We start from the raw sequence: 17,402 nt of genomic DNA, 5'->3' as shown, positions 1-17,402 counted from the left end.
TTGTTCAGAACAAAAGGCATCATTTTTGTGAAGTTGTAAAAGCTAGAACTTGATCCTATCTCATTGGTCATTGATCTTCATTTGTTCTTTAGAACCTCTTTGCAATTATGAGCATGATAAGAAAATAGTCTAAAAGATGATTTTAGAATAAAACCTAAGAATTTCTCCTTCTTGGTTGTTGAGACATGGACCAGCTAGGACTCGAACCTAGGACCTTCCATACACTGTTCGAGTGCTCTACCATTGAGCTACTGGCCCCTCTTGGACCAGTCCATCGTAAGTCCGGGTGTGGCTAATTTCCAACACCAACACCCCCCCTTAAGCCACACCTCTTGTGTGCTTGGGGATCCTAGCCTGAACTTGGCTCTGATACCATGCTGAGACATGGACCAGCTAGGACTCGAACCTAGGACCTTCCATATGTTGCTGGAGTGCTCTACCACTGAGCTACTGGCCCCTCTTGGACCAGTCCATCATCGGTCCGGGTGTAGCTTATTTCCAACACCAACATCGGTGAACCTTATGGTTAGATAAAACAACCATACACCTAATTTTTCATATGTTAAGAAAAAAAATGTCTCATAGAATCAATAACTATATATTTTTTAAGATTTATACCTAGAATAGCTTCTTTCCAACATAACGAATGACCAAAAATATCTGGAATATAATTGAAAATAACATTTTATTTTTTCTTAGTCCAAGAGAAATACCAAAAGATATGTTTTAGACTTTCACCCTGAAGGAAAATGGGGCATTTATCTAGTTGAATCCTCATACATCTCAAATCATCACCAATTGGCAGTTTAAAATGTAATATTTTCCAAGCCAAAATCTATGCATTGACCTCTTCTTTAGACAGCCAAATATGAGTACTCAACTTTTTCCACGTTGTTTCTTTGAATTTATAGTTCTATTTCTAATTTAATCTTAGATTCAATGGCAAAGAGGGCAGCAGGCTTAGGTAGAACTTTTTAAAAGGAAACTAGAAAAACTAATGAGAAGATAGCCACCACCAATCTTTTGAGAAATCACATTCCAATGGCATACAAATCTTCATGGTAAGATCACTAGGAACTAGAGATTTAACAAAGATTAAAAACCCTTTGAACTTGTTAGCTAGACCAAAGGTATGCTTGATAGTTGACCACGAGGCCCACTCTAATAAGTTGAAAGTCCCACAAATCCTTAAACAAGCAAATTCCTTTCTTAAAGAGATAATAAGAATGTCTTTGGAAAGAAATGACAAGAGGTTGGCCCTCATATTGGATCAATTTATTCCACCAAATTAAGGAATCACCAAAGCTAAAACCTTGTTGAAGAGAAAAATCCCTCCAGCTCAAGTACTTGCACACTTGCTTCCATGCCCTTCAAATAGACTGCAAAGGAAAGGAAGCTTTAATATGAAAGGAGGGATCCATTAAAATTTTATCCATCCACTTAATATTTTTGCATTTATTTTTGTTGAGGCTTGGATAGTGCAGAACCGAACAAAATCTTTCCAAGGCTCATCCCCCTTGATCGCTCAAATTATCCATTTGGCTACTAGACACACCCCTTGAGTTGGAGGATCCAAAATGTCTAATCAATCTTTAGATTTAGGTTGGGTACAATGGACCCATGAATAATATTTGAACCCAATAGTACCACTCCAATTCAACCATAGAAAATGCCAAACAAGTTTGATAAGATCAACATAACTCTCTTTTGAGCACAGCCAACAAGAAGAGCACTAAACATGTGAAGCTAGAAAAATATGATTCACAACCTGGATCTTACTAGTTAGAGATAAAAAATTATTTTCCCAAGTTCATAATTTCATTTTGACTTTGTTAAGAAACCATTTCCACATAATAGAAAGAGAGATTCCCAAACCAAAGGGTATGCCCAAGTAGTGCGTAATTTGACCATGTTTGATTTGCTTCCATTCCTTAGGAATCCAAGGATGAATAAGGTCAATTTGTAGCATAAGAAATTCAGTTTTATGGTGAGAAAGCTTAGACCCATAAATAGAACAATAAAGGTTGAGAGCATCCACGACATTATTAATCTCCTCTTCAGAATTTTCGAGGAATAATAGCAAAGTGATAATTTATCACAACTGAGTTGATAGGGGTGGAAATACCTCATATCTTATTCATTTGATTATATTTTTGTAACAAATAGCCTAAGGCATCAACAACTAGATAATAAAGAAAAGGAGACAAAGGGCAGCCTTGCCTAATAGAGCGTTGTAGAGGAAAGGGCTTGAGCATCTTTTTATTTATAATAAGTTGAACATTGGCATCTTAGAATAACATTTGAACATGTTTGGATAACTTAGAACCAAATCCTAGCCATTGCAACATTTTAAGGATAAAACTCCAACGCATTCTATCATAAGCTTTATCAAAATCCAACTTCACAAGAATAACATTTTTGCCTGAATGTTGAGCCCATTCTATAGATTCCCAAGAAAGGACAAGATTATCAAGTATAAATCTCCCACCAAGAAAAGTAGTTTTCTCAGGTCTAACAATGTATTTAACAATTGGCTTGATCCTTGCAGTTAAAGCTTTACTAATAATTTTGTAAGAAGTATTAAGCAAGGTAATGGGATGCCACATGGAAATGGTGTCTTCATTATTCCCTTTAGGGGTGGGTTTGATAATACCTTTGTTAACATCAATCCCTAAATATCTAGCCTCCAATGCCTCTAAATAGAGCAAATAAAAACCTTCCTTGATATGATGCCACATGGTTTGATAAAATTCCAATGACAGGCCATCAACTATGGGACTTTTGTTTGCTGCCATAGAAAAAAACACATGTTCTAGCTCTTCAATAAAGAGATTGTAGTCTAAGAACAAACTATAATCCTTATCCAATCTCCTAGGAATATGTCCTTAAACAATGTCTCCCAAAATTGGTTGCACACCAAGCCAATGGACATCCTTTCTAAATAATTTTTCATAGTATGTCTAGAATAAGTCTTTAATCTCTTTGGGCCTTGTATGGAGAACACCCATTTCATCTTGGATATCTCCAACATGAACTTCTTTCTATTCTTGTATTCAAGAAAATTAAAGAAGTACTTAGAACCTCTATTACCTTCTTTAGCCCAATGTAATCAAACACCAATTTTAGCTCCTTGGCCCTATAGTTATCCAATTTACGAATTTGGACCTCTAATGAAGCTATTGAAGTCTTTAAGTTAATATCATTACGCTTGCTATTCAATAATTTTTTGTCATGTTCATGTTTACCCTTAAGGGATTTTTCTTTACATTTCCATTGGCAAGCCATTCTCCTCTGAAAAGCACGAAGGAATTCAACACCTTGAAATGGATTTATTCCACCAAACCATTTAATAATCTCCTTCATCAAGCTTAGGGAAAGAATTCAAAAGCTCCAGTAGAGCAACCATACATGATGGATTTTTGAGGTGAGAAGTATTCAGCTTGTATGGTAACTTGGAGTCCTCATTGTTCTTATCAGACTTTGAGACCAAACAAATAATAGGATAGTGATCTGAGAGAGTAGAAGTGTAATCTACTCTAACACAAATACTAGCTAGGTCCTGAACAACATGAAGGTTAGGGGAGATGTATAATCTATCCAATTTGTTGAGATTTCTCTCTTCCCAAAACCTATATTTTGACTAAGTAAACCAATTATTATCATGGGTAAGGTCCTTATTATGAATAGGATCAATCACCCTAGTGGAGAATAAATAGAGAAAAATCCAATAGGTTGTCTATTAATAAAAGTAAGGACCCAAAAACAACTATGTGAAGGATCCTCACCTTGATTAATGACAAAACTCTTCACTCAAGGAGCCAAACCAAGGACAACCCCCCTCTACCTTCTATATGTGATATATGAAAGAAAAAATCTTCTCCATACATTGGATAGAGAAGAAGAAAGATGAAGACCGCTCAACTTGACCTCTTGGAGAAACACAATATCAAGTTTCCAAGTAACTAATGTCTCTCTAACTCCATACTTGCAGTGAGGGACATATAACCCTCTAACATTCCATGACGAAATTTTAAAGTTGATGGAAAAAATATAATGGAAGGAGCATCTTATTTTGGCAAAGCATCAAAAAAGTTAGTGAACTCCCAATAGTGGGTTACACTTTTTTGCCAACTTTGACACTACAATATTCATTTTTCAGAAGAAAAAAAATTCACATTCGGACACCTATTACTACTAGACTATAAGAAATTTGTAGATGTGAACTAGTGATTTGGGTTATTTTACGTGCATATTCTAAAAATATTTTTTTAAATATTTTTTGAATCAATTTGCTTCCATTTTTCTATCTCCCTCAAAAACTAGTTTTTTAACAAAAAATAACATTTTTAAAGAGTGATACTCACTTGGTCAGGTATAATTTTTTTTTTTCTAAAATAGATATGAATGTGATTCTTTTGAATTTAGTTTTGTAAAATCCATATCTAATGTTTGCAATTGGTTTCATAACATTATGTTCAATATTTTATATTTTATAAAGTTTTGAAGTCAAGTTAACTGTAATTTTGACATATGTCCATTTGGTCGTTCATAACTTGTTGTGTATGTAACAAAATTTATTTATTTATTTTATTAGAAATCGGACTTCAATACCTACTGTGTAGATATTTTTCAGGTTTTTTTTTCACTTGTTTACTATTTTTGGATAAGCGTTTGGTGTGAAACCTATGTTTAGTTAACCTAAAAAAAAATCTTAATAAATTTAATATATATTAAAATAATAATAATTGGAAAGATTTTTTCGATTACTACCATTGTGCGTTTGAGTTTGTCAAAATTCATCCATTTGAGCACCCAAATTGAGCTTCGAAGGCCAAAAATTTGTAGAAACCAGGAGAGTTTGGGGGGAGATCTCTATCAAGCAAGTTCCCCTATGGTTTTATATTTGATCAAACGTATTTAAAATTATATATTCGATCAAATCTTTTTTGGGGGGACATGGAATTCGATTAAAAGTGGTAAAAATTATGTTTTGGACAAACAAGTGCAATTTTGTCATCAAAAAGCGTGTAACCCACTATTTTGGGTTCACCCGCTCTATAGAAACTGAAGGATTTGTGGGACCCAAATCAACATTAGAAGAAGATGGATAGTGTGATCTCTACCTAACATAATGGGTTTGGATATAGGTGTCCACATCCTTGGGCATAGGAGACAGAGAATTTTGTCACAAAGAATGGGAGGGAGAAGGAGAAGGATGAGAAACAAATTTAGAAATATGAGCAAAATAAGATCGACAAGCTCCAATAGAAGAATGAGGACCCACTTTTTTGCCAAAAGGCTTAGAAGACTCCTTTCTCTTTCTAACTACCTTCCATCCATCCTCCATAACAACATCCTTATAAACAGACACAATGTGATCAGAATCATGAATAATGTTAGTATCCGTAGGAATAGGGGACTGACTTGTAGCCTTGATTGAATCTTTAGGGCCAAAAGGGATTGATGGTTGGTTCATAACCTGTGGCTAGTTGAGTTGAGTTAAAGCTTGAGTTTGAATAATTATGTTCTTTCTTATTGGGCATTCCGTAATTAAATGGCCATCTTGTTGACAGTAAAAACAAGCATTAGGTTGTTTTAGATATACTAACTATTGAGAGAACTCAAAACCTAGTCCAATAAGTTTAATACTTTCTAGTAACGTGTTGTTTAAGTCCATTTCAACACAGGCTCTTGGATGGACCCTTAAACTTGCAAACTTGTCAGCATTGCTCTTACACCAAATAACCTTACCTAGTTGAGAAACGATATCCTTCAAAAAAGGTCTAAAGGCAAGATTCAAAAAGGAAAGTTCCACCCACATAGGATATCATGATCGCAAAGGACCCTCATGATGAAAATATGAAGGATAGGCTTGCAAGTAACACACTTGTCCACATATGACCCAAGTTCCATACTGAAGCATAGCTTGTGCATGGTCTACATTTTTGAATTTCTAGGAAACATAATGCTTTCCCAAACCCCTCTAGGCTTCGAATTCCCATCCCCTATTTTCCCAATTGAGTTTGACCCATTTGCCAAAGTCTGTTTCTAAAGGTACCCCTCTTAACAAAATAGAATAACCAATCTATGTAAACATTCAACAATATTGTCCATGAAATCATCAAGAAGGACAAATTCAAGGGTTTTACCTATTTCTTTAGCATATTGATCCTCCATATGAGATGATTCCTTGACTCTGTTTTTTTTTGGAGGATAAGGTTCATGTTTGGCATTTGAATCGCTATCTCCATTGGGCACACCACCATCCTTGATAGAGATTTCACCATTGGTATCATGAATGTGGTGTCCTTCAACATTAACATCTAAAGAACCCTTGTCCTTTGAGTGGCCACTTGCCCTAGCTTCATCTTTGAGTCTCGTCATTTCAATACCAGTGTTTGAGGTTAGGTCTTTTTTTGAGCCCTCCTTGTTCACACCACTAATCTCACACCCTGACTAGGCTTGGTAAGGAAAATCTTCCTACCATTCCAGCTTGTTTAAAATGCAACCAATAGATAATGCCTAGCTAAAGAAAACCCTAGGTAATCTTCATGCCATTGTAGAGCCCTCAGTCTTCAACCGAGTTGTATGCAATTTATTATTCATTAGCATTTCAATATTTGGAAACGTAACTTTGTTTAGGAAATTATCACCTACACATAAAAAAGAGAAATCTGAAAGTACAATACAATGTACAAGTAAAATAATAGGAAAAAAACTATTTCAGTACAAGAAATTTATGAAATAAAATAGAAATAAAAGAAAATGATCACTAAATGAATTCCATTTTAATAGTTAATCATTAATGTAATTCTACAAAATATAAAATATATATTGGTCATTTGGGGAGTTGCCTTGAAGTCAAATCCTTGTATTTTGAACTCCACAATAACCTTATGTTTGTAGCTTAATATTATATCCTTAAATATATGATACATTTTCATTAATGTTGAGCCTATGATCCCAAATTGACTCGCTCATATTTTATGATCTATCTCATTCAAAGATATTAGTATCATATTTATAGGGATCATATTGAATGTTAAAGTATCATTTACTATTTGAGGTCATGGGTTTTCATAGCTCTTCATAAGACGAATCCCAAAATATTCCAATTTGTATATCAAATATAAAACGATTTGTCACATCTTCAACTTGTTTTAAAGGAAAACATAAAGGGTGTACGCCATGTGTGTTGAGTTCCTTCTTATGAAATCTAATGTTGCCTAAAACAATGGACCACCTCCTAGGAACCTTTGAGCTTAGAGATGTCCTAAATTATTGACACAAAATAGGAATGGTTTCCCAATGACGATATTCCACTATAGAACTTGAGATGTATTGAATTGGGGATTGGATGAGCAAGCACATTTGTAGTGAGAACTACCTTCTATTATGAAATATTTTTGAGATAACATCACCCACAGAAGTTAATTTGTCTAAGAGTCGTGTTGCCGAGTTCTACAACTTTCCAACAGTTTCTTCTTAAATGTTACTGACCAGAATGTAAGGCGTTTTAGCTTCCATGACTTCTGTGCTTAACTTTTGTTACTTTGAGTAAATAAATATCGCACCCGCTACCTTCTACTCTGGTTTGGGCAAATTCTATTTTCTTAGTGTAAATTTATACACATTGGCAGGACCACACAGGAGAATCTTTCAGCCCGAAGGTCTGCTTGACAGAGCTGATATTTCGAAATATCTCAACAGAGAAGTTCCTGGAGAGGAACTGCGTTTTATTTAGAGTTATGTACTTAATTTTCTATGCTGCTTTTGTTTTATGCGGTCAATCCTTTCAGATTGAACAAAAAATCAGAGGACTTTGTCAAGTAAGTTATGAGACTGGCAACAAGAAAAGCTTGTATTTGAAAGCTTTTGATGTTTCTCCAAGAAATTTAAAAGGATGGTTACTGAAAATCGTTATTTTCCCTTTAATTTGTTACAGATTGTTTTCAGTATTATTTTCAGTATTTAGTATGCTTCTATACAATTTTTCTTACAAGCAACAATACTGATGATTGCACTTTTCTTCATGTGTTCATTAAGGAATCTGTTCATTACTTGTTTCCTTGCTTATTTACAACAGGTTTCAGATGAGATATTGTTCATTAAGGAATCTGATTACCGATAATGCATAAGAGCAGAAATTAGTGACCAGTTGCTCCAGTTATATGGCGAAATGATATATCGCTACTGCTTCAAGTGGAAATCAACCAGGCAGATCAGGTGACAAAACTTTTGAAAGTTCCAGATTCTAGAAGCAAATATAAAATCTAACAATTAGTTTACTCCATCTGGAAAAAAATATTTGCAAGCTCCACAAGTTTATTCAAATTCAAATTTATAATTGCAAATTACGTTTTCCCCAAAACTAAGTCTCTTATCTTTCTCTTGTGCATTTTTCTATATGGTTTACATTATTATATCTCTGTACTGCTACACTTGAATCCTTTAGCACAAGCAAATGATGCAGGTGAAGGAATACAAATAGCTGGTAAAGATGACAAATATACTAGAGAAGATGCAAAAGGTAAATCTTTTATTTCTGGTAATTAGCCAAATGATAATGGAACAAAAATATAGTGTATTCAGTACTCGCAACTTAGTGCAAACGGCTTGAAGAGCCTTGCATTTCAGAAAAACAAGATTCAGTGTGACTGGCACAGAGATTAAATTAGAAATGGGATTTCATTTAAATTAGTGGAATCTTCCGATCAAAAGTTCTCAACCAACACAATACAAGTTGATGAAATGGACTTGAGTAGTTTACAAGATAGACAAGTTGAAAAGATCGATATTTATAAACCAAGAGTAGAAATTGAAACCATGAGTGAAATTAAATCGAGCTATAATAAATAAAAAAATTGTCCAATTGAAGATAAGGAAACTTCTGAAGGAAGGAAGAAATTCAAAGCTTGATATTTCAGAGAGTGAAGCGAGAGATGTAGAAGCTCTTATCAGGTTTGAATTGGAAAGAGGGGTAGAAGAAGCTGCCAAAACATAAAGCAAAACAAGAAAGAGATAAGTATAGGTCTGAATTGTTGGGGTGGAAGGAACAAGACACACGAAATTAACACATTGTGACACACAGAAATTGTAATGTGTGTTGTTGCACAAAACTGGATTTTATTGCTCATCTTAAATGGATTACATCTGCCTCTATTTATAGAGGTCTTCCAACAATGCAATAGTCTCTAGTATTTCTCATGTTTTCTTTCTAGACTCTTCTATCACCTAGACTCTTCTATCACCGTCATTTCTATAGTTGGTACAGTACAAGAATTTAATGTGGTCGGTGAACATTGGAAGCTGGTAGAAATTACCAGATTCTTCCAACATGAATCACTCCAGAAACTCAAGAAGCAAAGTGCACAAGATAAAAAATAATGTGAAAAAAAGATGGTGGTAGACTCCATACAAAGAGATCCAATGAGGATATATCCTTGAATAAGGATATTATTTCTAATGAAATGAGAAAATGCTCGATAATGAAGCTATTCATTCCCATCAAGGTCAAGAGATGCTCCCGACATGATTTTCATGATGAGATGAAGGTGAGATCCTCAATTCTCCTATGGAAGAGTTAACAAAACCCTCCAATGAAAGCCCATATTAAGTTTCAAATCAACCTGAAACTAGAAAGGATTCCATTAAGAGAGACATGATTACTGTGGCTATGCAGCATGCAAAAACAAGGATGATTCTGAAAGATTGCGTGATCATCATGGAATCAGGCATGGTAGTTATGATAGATGACATTGGGTTGGACATAAAATTGTTATTCATAGTTTTCATATATCATCTTTTTTATTATAATTTGAATAAACAACTTTCTTCAAAACGAATTAATCAAATATCAGAACTGTAGAGAGATTTAAGTCATCTTCCAACATTAATAAGGGAAGTGAACTTGCAGAATTACATACACAATTGATTTCTATTAAACACCACATTCTTGTGTTACTAATTTGTGAATTAAAAGGTTTCCTTTATGCTCGCATATTTATGACAATGCTAAAGTAGAATTATTTTTCATCATCAAATGTGAAATTGTTATTGTGCATATATAAAAATTATGTTATTTAGGGCAGGTCTTCATGCAGCCAGTTGATTGGTTTATTTTGGCTAGCAGTGGCTGTTGTGGAAGTGGTGGTCTCGTGGAAAGTAAAATTGCTGCTTAGCTGCTTATTTTTAAGCAATTCTCCTAAATGATATTTTTCAGTTGCTTAAACTTAAGCAAAAATTGTCATAAACAGTCTAATGGAAACATGGAATTAGAAAATAGACATCTCCATAAAGATATGTTTTTGATATATTTAATATGTATACTAATTTTATAAATAAACAAAAACATATATTTTACTTGATATCAAATGTTTATATAATATTATTAAAAAATTCTCAAACATTCAAAGACATATCATTTGTTAATTTATATATTACAAATATAAGATATAGATATATTAAAAAACTAAACCTTATAATCACAAACACTATAGAAAAACCCCTCTCAAAATATAAGTCCCTCTCCCCTACCTGGAGGAAGACACGGGAAAGCATGGCGAAGCGTAGTATTAACAGAAGCTGGTATTGAGAGGCTAAGCATGATTTGAAGACATCAATTCACTAAACTTGACGGCTTCCTTGATAAGAGTAAGCACGTCATTCCTCACAGTTGAATTCACATCTCCTGCGATTCCATCGTTCCATTTAGACCACCTGCTGGTAAGGGCACATTCCCACCTCTTGTTTTCCGTCTCCCCATCCACTTCCCTCACATTTGCAATACGGAACTTAAAATCCTCCGTTACATACGTCTCCGCATCTTTGTACCGCATGTTGGAAATTTGATACCGGCTGGAAGGATCGAAAACAAACAGCTGGTCGTGGGTTCGATTCCTCCACGCGTCTTCCACCCATGTAACCATATCCTTCTGTTTCTCCATCTCTCTCTCGTGCGGCGCAACTGCCAGCCTGAAATCAGTTGTATCTACGCCCTCTCTGCAAAAGGATACCATGGCGTGTCTTCTCCGCTTCCTCCGAACCCTAGTTATCACCGCCTTCACAGGAGACAAAGGAGGAGCAACGGATGGATCTGAAGCAGATGCAGAATAACAGTTGCTCAAATATTTTTCTCGCTGCACAGAATCCATCAAGCAATCCGAGGCCCTTCTGGCCGACTTCTTGGCCTTTTCGGCGGCGGTTAAATCGCCTGCATCAAATTCGATCTTTAACAAACATCGCCTGTAAGCTTTCTGAACATCTTTGGCAGATGCTTCGATATTTACGCCCAGCACCTGCACAAAATACAATTTTTAGGAGCTTCTATTTCCTTGTATAACATGTTTAGAATTAGGGCAGATCCGTGATATACTTTAATACCTGGAAATAGTCTCTTGATTTAAGTATTCGTTGGACTTCATTATTATGCACGAAACCCTCCTCTCCCACGCAACGCACGGAAATGTTGAACAAGCGAGACGGCTTCTCCTCTCGATCTGTGAGATGAATGCTAATTTTCTTTCGGTAGGAAACTTTGACGTAGTCTAGCCTTTCCAAATGAAGCCTGAGATCTGTTACGGCTTTTTCTGAACATGCCGTGGAGAATCCGCCTGATATGAGCTTTTGGTTGCGAAGTTGTTGCAAATAGGAGAGGGAAATGAAACCCCCGTTGAGCAGTTCCTCGTAGTGATGGCCGTGGAAGAGTTCTTTACCGAATCGAACGATAATCTTGATGTTCCTGGTCCCATCTTGATGACGCTCAAACCAGGATAATAGCTCCAATCTATAAACCGAAAAGTCCCAATGCGGGAGGAACTTTGTGAAGGCACAAAATGAGATCTTGTCCGAAAATTCAGCTGCCATATTATCATTATCACCAAAAGAAGCAGAAGAAGAGGAAGACGCTGAACCTGAAGTTACAGCTTCACCCTTCTTGAAACACAAATGTTGCTTTCCTTGCCGAGAAATGCACGAAATGCCGCCAGTAAATTTTTCAAAAGATACTTTGTCTACAGCCAGCAGGGGATTCTCAGTAGATTTACAGAAACAAGCGCGGTAAAATTGAGGGAAGTATCCTGCGCTTTTGCTCCCAATGGCGCGATCTATCAGATTTTTAATGGAAGCAACGATACTTTGCACCGCTTCTCTGGGAATGGCCGCGAATTTGAAATTTGCCCGAGGGTAGTAACCTGGCTGAAGAGATCCCTGAAGATTGTCGAAATCTTTTGATCGTTTGCTTTCCCTTCCCAATGACCAGTCCTCTTGCTCCTTCGGGAACCTCAACTTCCATCTGAAAAAACCGCACAGAAGTCATTTTGACGCGTTGATCGCCTATTTCTTTCAAAGCTGGAACGAAAAAATCACCTATTTTTGGGTGCTGCGTGCAACTTTCCAAGCCCAGCCCTGATTCTTCACAGGGTTTTAAATGCCTGAATATGAAAGGCTTGAAGCTTATCTCATTTATTGATGCCGCCGCCATAGGACACACCTATTTTCAGGTGAGTCCGGGAAAATGTGCTGATGATGCAAATTAAATGCGTCATCATTTCAGAGCTATTCAAAAGTACACCAGTTATTTGAGCTTTTTAGTGAATTTTTATAGCCAAGAGCAAAGTATTATATTTAATGTGCAGATCGATGCAGGCAAAACGAACAATAATCTTTAAAATTTGCAACCGTGTAAGTTGCAGATTTATTCCCGAGAACCTGTAAAAGGAAGAGTATCAATTGTTGAAATAGTTTCAATAACCTTCAACTTAATATCATGTTGACCTAGAACATAAAAAAAATTGTCAGTATATAAATAAATATTTATTTTAACACTAGTATATGTTCATAAAAACAACTACTGGTACATTTCCTATTTTGATACAAAACAACTACTGGTACATTTCTTATTTTGATACAAAACAACTTGCACAAATAATAAACATTTTTATTTTTTTAAAAACTTAATGTTTACATTTGCCACAAATTTGCCACAACTTCATGCATTTGCAACAACTGGTGTAAGGCTCCCCAATATCCAAGAATTTGCATACAATCAAATAAAAAAAACCAAGTTTACTGTTTCCCACAAAAATTCAAATTTGAAAATAGCTAGCTACCACAATCGAATGCATTGCACATTCGAATTATATTATAGGACAAAATTTTTCGTGTCACTTTCACTACAATCCAATTCATTGCATATTCCTAAGCTCTGCAAATACCCTCTGCAATCTACGTTATAAACCAGCATTTCTTTCAATATAGTCACTGTGAATAATATTAACAGCCATATTTTTGTATACAGTTTCATTTCAATGCTCTCTTACAGTTTAATAATGTTAAAATCCTCACAAAGAATGACAAAACAATTGAATATCTCTTCGTTTTCTTCGAAACTCCTTCATTATTTATCATTTTATTTTATGGGTGTGTTGTTAAATGGTGTCTCTTTGTTTATAATGTCAAAATCGTTACAAAGAATGCAAAAAAAAATGATTATTGTTCATAATTATTCGAACCCCTTCATTATTTATCATTACAATAATGTGTATGCCTAATACTATTACTTACAGTGACTATATACTGGCTATATATTTATATACTCACACACACACACACACACACACACACACCAGGCCAAACAACTTTTATTATAAAGTTTAAAATGGGTGTTGAACGCCCATAACAACCTTCCCACAGACACGTTATGGGCCCACATTGCATGAACTCCCGCTATCTTTTTTCCCCTAAAAATTTAGAGAAATGAAGATATTTTGTGGCATTTTCATTGTTTGCTCTGCCTTCAATTTGTTAATATACTCACTGTAAATAATATTATCAGGTATACCATATATTACTTCCAGTAAATTTAATATGAAAAATACAACAACATCATTCAACCATTTACTCATTTGAGAAATGAATCTGCATCTTAATACTATATCAACAATGTCCACTTTTTAATCACATCATAGTTACATCTTTCACTCATGCATCTCGTGCTTCTATTTTCTCTCCTATATAATGTTTCAAGTTTTGTACACATGTTCAATGATGTAATTGTTCACTATCTAATAAAATATCAACAATATCCAATTTTCAATCACATCACAGTTACATACTGAACTCCTGCATGGCTTTTTCGAGTTCTCTGCCTATATGGTTATTGTCTATATTATAGTGATGAGTTACAATACCATTTTATTTTGTTCAACGATGTTCAATGATGAGTTACATAAATAGATTTGTTTTTCATCATTTATCTCAATGGCATTGAGGGTTTCATTTCAATGATCTCTCTGTATATATATTTATAAAGGAACACACAGTTGCATTTTATGGTTGGTACCTTATCATTGTGGGTTCACTGAACATAATGGCATGAGGTAGAAAGGGAAACAGTTGTGTTAGACGTCGAATAGTTAGAGTCACTCATTGGGTGCACTTCCCTGATGAAGATAGTTTTGTCCAAAATGAAGACCCAGTGACTCTTGCTGTAGATGATCATTCACCTAACAACGCAACTGAAGTGGAAACTACTGTTGTACATGACCATCCTACTGCAAATTGTAATCCTATTCTAGAAACACCACAAGTATAGGTGGCCTCAAAGGTTCCCAAACAAAAATGGAGCATATTTGAAATGAAAGAAACAATATCATGCATAGAAGACAAGCACATGTCTCTTAGAGGCACATCAATCGAGTATGGTATCTCCATTGCCTCTTTGAGGGCATGGCTGATGGGAAGCACAAGCATGACTGTGAGGGGTCCACACACCATTTTATCAGTAGAGGAGGAGGATTAAGTTGTCCAATGGTGCAAAGACATGGTTGAAATTGGTCATGGTCTCCAAATTAGTCAACTTCAATCAGCCATTACCCAAATTATCGAGAATAGGCCTAATCCATTCAAAAATGGGATGTCAGGGAGGTCATGGTTGGCAGGCTTTAGACGAAGGCACCCTGATTTGACAATGAGAACAACAGAAGGAGTGGACTCCGATAGGGCTATTATGCTTCGACCTTCTATTGTTGCCTCTTTCTATGACAACTTGGAGGTAATGTACAAACTCAATCACTATGGTAGCAGTTAGATTTAGAATTGTGATGAGACTGGTGTGGAAGCTAGGAGGAATTGTAGATTGAGAGTGATAGCCAAATTGGGCCAGAGGTGTGTACCGCACCTAATTTCAAATAGTAGAGAGTGGATCACTATTTGGGCATGTGTTAGTGCATGTGGTTCAGCATTCTTGGATTTTATTTGTTCAAATCTAAGAGGCATATCTGAAACTACAGTACAAACTACAAGCTAGGAGCATGCATGGTGGTCCAAGAACATGCATGGATGACAAAGGAGCTATTCTTAAATTGGTTGGAACATTTTGCACATTCAGTCCTTGGTGGAGTTTCACCCTCATGTAGGGCCCTATTGATCTTCGATGGTCATGGAAGCCATGTAGCCTTCAAGACAATTGAAGAAGCAAGGCAAATAGGTATAGATTTGGTAACCCTTCCGGCTCATACAAGCCACAAACTGTAGCCACTTGATGTCTTTGTATTCTCACATTTCAAGAATTATTTCAAAGAACAAAGGAGTATATGGATGTCAAAGTTCCCACAAATTGAAATTGGAAGGGAAGAGGTGGCAACTCTTGCGAGCAAGGCCTTTTCCCAAGCATTTACACCGCCTAATATGATCAGTGGCTTCTATAGGATAGGGATTTGGCCACTTAACCGATACACATTACAGAATGATATGAGACCGAGTGAGGCATTTGAGGTTGCAGTTGATATACAACTAGCTGTTGATATACAACCAGCTGTTGGAACAGAACATGATGCCACTTCAAGGGATGAAGAGCTAGAGTATATGGCAGCGGAAGCTTGCTTGCGGTTGGTTAGTTTTAATGAGGAAGACATTCAAGATTTTGTAGAGCGCCATAGCGGAACACAAGCAATGGTTGAGGGTACAAGTTTGACACCACAAACTACCGAAGCAGGTCTGTCCCCACAATCTAGCCAGCCAAATGAGGGTTTCAAAAGTACATCACCAGGCATGTATTTGCCAACATAAGTTGACATACTAGAGTGGACCCAAGAAGCAGCCAACTATGATGATGTAACCCTTTCCATGCCAAGTCTGCCAGAAATTGATCCAGCAAATGTGATACATTACTTCACCAATGCAATCAACTAGGAGCAACAAGATGGTACTAATTGTGAAGATGAAGTTCACATAAGGGAAGACAAACTAGAGTTTGTGCCATGCACCCAAGAGGATGGGCAGAAAGTGCCAAGGCAAATCAACAGATTCTTAAGACTTCCAGTGCAAAGAATGAATCAATCTTCACATGGAGGTAGGAAAGGGATGCTACGTCTTAGTAGCCAGTCACAAATCTTGATATCTGATGAGTACATTCAAAGGGAAAAAGATAAAGAGGTTGAAAGGAAAAGAGATGAGGAATTGGCAGAATGAAAGAAAGAATGGATGAGACAGAGGAAGGCACAACGTGAAGTAGAAGCAATAGAAAAGGTGGCTATGAGGGTGGAAAACCAGGCCAACAAATTGCAGGATTCCCAAGACAAGTTCATTCTAAGACAAGACAAGGCAAAGAAAGATGCAGAAGAAAAGCTTGAGAAGGAGAGGATGAAAGCTGAAAAGGCAGCCAAGTGTGCAAAGAGGATGAAAGATGTGTCCATAGTCGCAAAACCTCTACCCATCCGACACCCAATTCTCATGGAAAAGATGAACCTCTTGTCCCCAGCCTTTGTAGCTATTAATACCATGCAAGTTGGGACTGCACCTGGATCCTCAGACACCATGCAACTTACTTTAGGTGTAAACCAGGTATTCCTTGCTCAAATAGAAAGTTGCTTACAAATCCCTCCCAGCCAAGAAAATAATGTTGTTGGGCCAGACCCTAGTAGGCCATAGTCCTTTGGGGTTGGATTTGTGACACCTCCTCTATTTAATACCCATATGGGGATTTGATCGAGTCTATGATGAATTATATTTTGTGATCCCTCTGAAGAGAAAATTTTGAGTTTTGATATAATTGTGATGTGATTATAGAATGACATACTACCATATTTTGTAATGTTTTCATAACTCTGTTTTTTTTAGATATCTTAGATGGATATTCCAATGAATTGATGGTGTTGTTGTAAATCTCGTATGTTTTTTTTTTTGTGATGTGATATTTCTCATATATCAGTTGAACTGATCTCATATATTTATCATTATAAAAAAAGGCCACATAAGTGTTCAAATTGTTCACTATAAAAAAGGCCATATCAATGGCATCTGATTATTCAGATGCCACTGATATGTCCTCTTTTGATAGTGAAAAATTTGAACACTTATAAGTATTCAAATTGTAGTCATCATATGTAAATTGTAGTGTCTAA

At 36.0% G+C, this 17,402-nt stretch overlaps 1 non-coding gene across 1 annotated transcript; it reads right to left on the bottom strand.

Annotated features, from left to right (window-relative positions):
- Nucleotides 1-385: 385 nt before the first annotated feature.
- Nucleotides 386-457, bottom strand: TRNAV-AAC (transfer RNA valine (anticodon AAC)). The gene has a single exon. It is a non-coding gene; the product is annotated as a tRNA-Val (tRNA).
- Between the last annotated feature and the right edge of the window lie 16,945 nt (nt 458-17,402).

This window comes from Cryptomeria japonica, chromosome 10, assembly GCF_030272615.1.
Source record: "Cryptomeria japonica chromosome 10, Sugi_1.0, whole genome shotgun sequence".
Classification (NCBI taxonomy): domain Eukaryota; kingdom Viridiplantae; phylum Streptophyta; class Pinopsida; order Cupressales; family Cupressaceae; genus Cryptomeria; species Cryptomeria japonica.
The sequence above is the reverse complement of the archived record's forward strand: the minus strand, read 5'-3'. Positions and strand labels throughout refer to the sequence as shown.